General features: G+C 39.7%; 1 non-coding gene across 1 annotated transcript; it reads right to left on the reverse strand.

Annotated features, from left to right (window-relative positions):
- Positions 1-486: 486 nt before the first annotated feature.
- LOC122314570 lies at positions 487-594 on the reverse strand. The gene has a single exon (XR_006243790.1). It is a non-coding gene; the product is annotated as a small nucleolar RNA R71 (small nucleolar RNA).
- Between the last annotated feature and the right edge of the window lie 5017 nt (positions 595-5611).

The following is a 5611-nucleotide window of genomic DNA, read 5'->3' on the forward strand; positions in this document are numbered from 1 at the left end:
GCACAGGTATAGAGACGCCTTGGGTCGGTTTGCTTGTAGACCTGTGTTAGAGTCAGAGTTTAATTTTTCTGATCATTTGTTTGATAATTCTTCTAATTTTGAGAAAATGAGTGAACATGAAGATCAACCCACTAGGACCCTTCAGGATTACCTCCACCCTACACGCACAGCCATACCATCATGCATCATGTTTCTAGCTAATATTCGCCAATTGGATTTTAAAACAGGGATGATACAGTTACTCCCTACTTTTCATGGCTTGGAAAATGAAAATCCATATGTGCACATTAGGGAGTTTGAGGAAGTAGTTGCGACTTTTCATAGTCAAAATGCAACTGATGACATTGTGAGACTTAAGTTTTTTCCTTTCTCTTTGAAGGATAGAGCTAAGAGTTGGCTATACTCTTTGAGACCACGATCTATTGGGTCATGGAATGAGATGACTCAGGTCTTTTTTAATAAATACTTTCCCCAACATAAGACCAATGCTTTAAAAAGACAAATCTCCACCTTTGTACAAAAGGACAGTGAGACTTTGTATCAGTCTTGGGAGAGATTTAAGGAGCTATTGAGTATGTGTCCTCACCATGGGTATGAGAATTGGCGCTTAGTGAGCTATTTTTATGAGGGACTTACATCTAGAGAGCGTCAATTTATGGAGATGATGTGTAATGGTGAGTTCTTATAGAAAGATCCTGATGAAGCCATAGAATACCTCAATGAGCTTGCTGAAAAAGCTCACACTTAGACTGGACCTAGTGCTACTGAGAGCACAAATAGGTCACGACCTGCAGGAAACCTAAATGGTGGTGGAATTTACCATCTCAGGAAAGAAGATAACCTAAAAGCTAAGGTTGAGATGCTCACTAGAGAGCTAGAGGCGTTGAAGACTAAGGACTTAAAGCCAACACACGTGGCTAATCATGCAGAGTCTTTTGGACCATGTTTTGTGTGTGGTGGGGTAGATCACCTTGCCCAAGAGTGTCCCACATTGGCTGAGATGAGAGGAATATATGAGGAACAATGTAATGCCTTAGGTATGTATAAGAAGCCTTTTATACATTTTTCTGACATCTATAATCCCGGGTGGCGTAATCACCCCAATTTTAGCTGGAAGTCTGAAAACCAGACACCTGCACAACCCCCTAGATCATATCCTACACCATATCATGCACCTTCATCTTCTAGGAGCCCCTTAGAAGATACTTTACATGCTTTTATTGAGGCACAAGGTAAGACTAACCAAAAGTTTGAATCTTTGATTATGCAGGTTGTCGAAGAAAATAAGGAGATAAAAAGCCAAGTGTCCAAATTGATGAGCTCCTTGAGTATGAATGAGCGAGGTAAGTTTCCTTCTCAAGCTCAATCCGTACCCCATGGTCAACACATGGCACAAGAGAATTTAAAGGATGCGAATGCCATTGTGACACGAAGTGGTAAGTCATTACATATCCCAACAACGAACAAATCAGAGGATGTGGAAGAGGATCAAAGCAATAGTGGTGTCGAGTTGCCCAAAGAAGCCGAGGTAATAAAGAGCTCAGTTAAGGTACCATTTCCTCAAGCTTTAAAACTGAATAAGTGAACTTTGGATCCTAACAATGAAATCTTGGAGAATCTCAAGCAGGTAAAAATTAACCTCCCTCTTTTGCATGTTATTAAACAAATTCCTACTTACGCAAAAGTTCTTAAAGATTTGTGTACATTCAAGAGGAAGCACCATGTTAAGAAGACAACATTTCTGACAGAGAAAGTTAGTGCTCTAATTGAGCAGCGGATTCCTCCCAAGTACAAGGATCCTGGTTGCCCAACCATTGCATGCTGCATTGGAAATCATGAGTTTGGGCAAGCTTTGCTAGATTTAGGAGCTAGCGTGAATCTAATGCCATATTCTATTTATTTGCAGTTGGAGTTGGGAGAAATCAAACCAACCACTATGGTATTACAATTGGCTGACCGTTCAGTCAAAGTACCCCGGGGTGTGGTAGAGGATGTTCTAATTCAAATTGATAAATTTTATTATCCTGTTGAATTCCTAATCCTTGACACTAGCTCTGTTGTTGATACTACTTCTAAAATTCCTGTGATTTTAGGTAGGCCTTTCCTTGCCACTGCTAATGCTCTTATTAATTGCAGGAATGGGCTTATGAAGCTTTCTTTTGGAAACATGACTCTCGAGGTGAATATCTTCCATATTGCAAGACAACCAGAAGATGATGACGAGAGCCACCAGACATACATGATTGACTCACTCATAGAAAAGGGAGTTTCTATAGCTCATGATTTTGACCCCCTTGAGTATTTTCTTGTTAATTCTGAGTTTGATTCTATCAGTAATCCATCTGATGTAGTTGATATTTGTGCTATCTTTGATAGAACTCAGGATTATGGCACTCAGGCCTGGCAACCGAAGTTTGAGGAGTTGCCTGAGAGAGAGGAAAAGCAAATTCCTTCAAGTGTGGAAGCACCCAAAGTTGAACTGAAACCTCTACCTAAGGGTTTAAAGCATGTTTTCCTTGGTCCAGGTGATACTTTTCCTGTTATTATCTCATCTGAATTGTCTGAGTCTCAAGGTGAGAAATTAATTCGGATCCTAAGTGATCTTAAGTCAGCCTTAGGTTGGAGCATTGCTGATATAAAAGGTGTTAGTCCCCTGGTCTGTTCTCATAAAATTAATTTAGAGGAAGGAACTAGCCCTCGTAGAGACCCCCAGCGTAGGCTTAATCCTACTATGAAAGAAGTGGTGAAAAATGAAGTGTTGAAACTATTAGATGCAAGAATCATATATCCTACTGCTGATAGTAAATGGGTAAGTCCTACACAGGTTGTTCCTAAGAAGTCAAGTGTTACTGTGGTGAAGAATGACCTGGGAGAGCTAGTCCCTACAAAACTTGTGACTGGGTGGCGGATGTGCATTGATTATAGAAAATTGAATGCTGCCACCCGGAAAGACCATTTTCCTCTCCCTTTTATTGATCAAATTCTTGAGCGTGTGGCTGGTCATCCTTTCTATTGTTTCTTGGATGGTTATTCTGGTTATTATCAAATTGAAATTGCATTAGAAGACCAGGATAAAACCACTTTCACTTGTCCTTTCGGTACTTATGCTTTTCGTAGAATGCCATTTGGATTGTGTAATGCACCTGCTACTTTTCAACGTTGCATGATGAGCATTTTTAGTGACATGGTTGAAAATTGCATGGAAGTTTTTATGGATGACTTGACTGTTTTTGGATCTACTCTTGATGCATGCTTATTGAACTTAGAGAGGGTGTTGACTCGCTGTGAGGAGAAGGAATTGGTTTTGAATTGGGAAAAATGCCACTTTATGGTACCTTCAGGTATTATGTTAGGGCATATTATTTCTTCTAGGGGGATAGAGGTAGATCAATCTAAGATTGAATTAATCTCTAAGTTGCCTACACCTAGGACAGTAAAGGACGTGAGATCCTTTCTTGGTCATGCGGGCTTTTATAGGAGGTTCATACAGAATTTTTCCACCATATCTAGACCACTATGTGACCTCCTAGCTAAAGATGCCCCATTTGAGTGGACACAAGATTGTCAAGAGGCCTTTAAAACGCTAATTGGCAAGCTTACCTCAGCACCCATAATGCAGCCACCTGATTGGACTTTACCTTTTGAGATTATGTGTGATGCAAGTGATTTTGCTGTAGGTGCTGTACTTGGACAGCGAAGGGAGGGAAAGCCTTTTGTCATTTACTATGCTAGTAGAACTCTAAATAGTGCTTAGATGAATTACTCCACCACTGAAAAAGAGTTGCTAGCTATAGTGTTTGCTTTGGATAAGTTTCGTGCTTACGTGATTGGTTCTCCTATTATTATTTTTACGGATCATGCAGCCCTTAAGTACCTTCTTACAAAGAAGGATGCTAAGGTACGATTAATACGATGGATTTTACTTTTGCAGGAATTTGACATCACCATCAAAGACAAGAAAGGAGTGGAGAACGTAGTGGCTGACCATCTCTCGAGGCTCACATTTGAGGACACCTCTGACCACCTGCCAATTAGGGATGATTTTCCCGATGAACATTTACTATCTATTACTTCTCTACCATGGTTTGCTCATATTGTGAATCATTTGGCTGCAGGTGAGATACCGGTGGATTGGATTGCTCAGGACAAGAGGAAGTTCATAACTGAGGTACGTAATTTCTATTGGGATGATCCTTTTCTTTTCAAATACTGCCCTGACCAAATTTTAAGGCGTTGCATCCCTGATGAAGAGATTGCTAGCGTCTTGGAATTTTGTCACTCTCAAGCTTGTGGGGGCCACTTTTCAATGAAGAAAACCGCTGCAAAAATTCTGCAGTGTGGATTTTATTGGCCCACCATATTTAAGGATGCAAACATCTATTGTCGCTCATGTGAAAAGTGTCAAAAGTTAGGAGTTATGTCCCGTCGTAATATGATGCCCTTAAACCCAATTTTAGTGATTGAAATTTTTGATTGTTGGGGCATTGATTTTATGGGACCATTTCCTCATTCTTTTGGATATCAATATATTATTGTGGCAATAGATTATGTGTCAAATTGGGTAGAGGCAGCAGCTTGCAGGAGCAATGATAATAGGACGGTAATCAAATTTCTCAAAGAGAATGTGTTATCTCGATTTGGTACACCACGTGCTATCATTAGTGATCGGGGTACACATTTTTGCAACCGTTCTTTCGAGGCTTTGATGAAAAAATATGGGGTGGTACATAAGATCTCTACTGCCTACCACCCCCAGACAAGTGGACAGGTAGAACTTGCAAACAGAGAAATTAAGCAAATTTTAGAAAAAACGGTCAATCTAAATCGCAAAGATTGGTCTTTAAGACTAGTTGATGCGCTTTGGGCCTATCGTACAGCTTTCAAAACTCCCTTAGGTATGTCACCTTATAGGCTTGTTTTTGGGAAGCCTTGCACTTACCTGTGGAGCTCGAGCATCGAGCTTATTGGGCCATCAAGCATTTCAATTTTGATATGGGAGAAGCAGGTAAGCTTAGAAAATTTCAGTTGACCGAGTTAGAGGAGTTGAGAAATGATGCTTATGAGAGCTCTAGAATCTATAAGCCTAAAATGAAAGCGTTTCATGATAAAAATATTTTGAGAAAAAAGTTTAAGCTTAATGATCGAGTGTTTTTATATGATTCTAGACTCCATAAGCACCCAGGAAAACTTCGGTCTCGGTGGACTGGCCCCTTTTTAGTAAGGAATGTTTTTGTAAATGGGGCGGTAGAAATAGAAGATCCTAAGGATAGTCGGATCTTTAAAGTAAATGGTCAACGCCTTAAAATATTAATTGATAGGCAAGTTCCGGAAGTGGAAGACATTCCACTTGTGGATTCAGTCTATCAACCTTGACCACACCACCAAGGTATGTGTTTCTTTATTTATTTTGTTTTGCTTTGTTTTGTTTTTGTTTTTTCTTATTTTCTTTCTTTTCCTTTTTGTTTGCTGTTGTTTTCTTTGTTTTTGATTGCAGGATAGTTTCATTTCGTCATTTCAGATTACCATCTTTGGTGTTTAGGGAGCTACCCACATCACTCATCAGGTGTATTCTACCATTTTCAGTTACTCCCCATTCAATTTTGATTCTTAA

Source organism: Carya illinoinensis, chromosome 6, assembly GCF_018687715.1.
Source record: "Carya illinoinensis cultivar Pawnee chromosome 6, C.illinoinensisPawnee_v1, whole genome shotgun sequence".
NCBI classification, from domain to species: domain Eukaryota; kingdom Viridiplantae; phylum Streptophyta; class Magnoliopsida; order Fagales; family Juglandaceae; genus Carya; species Carya illinoinensis.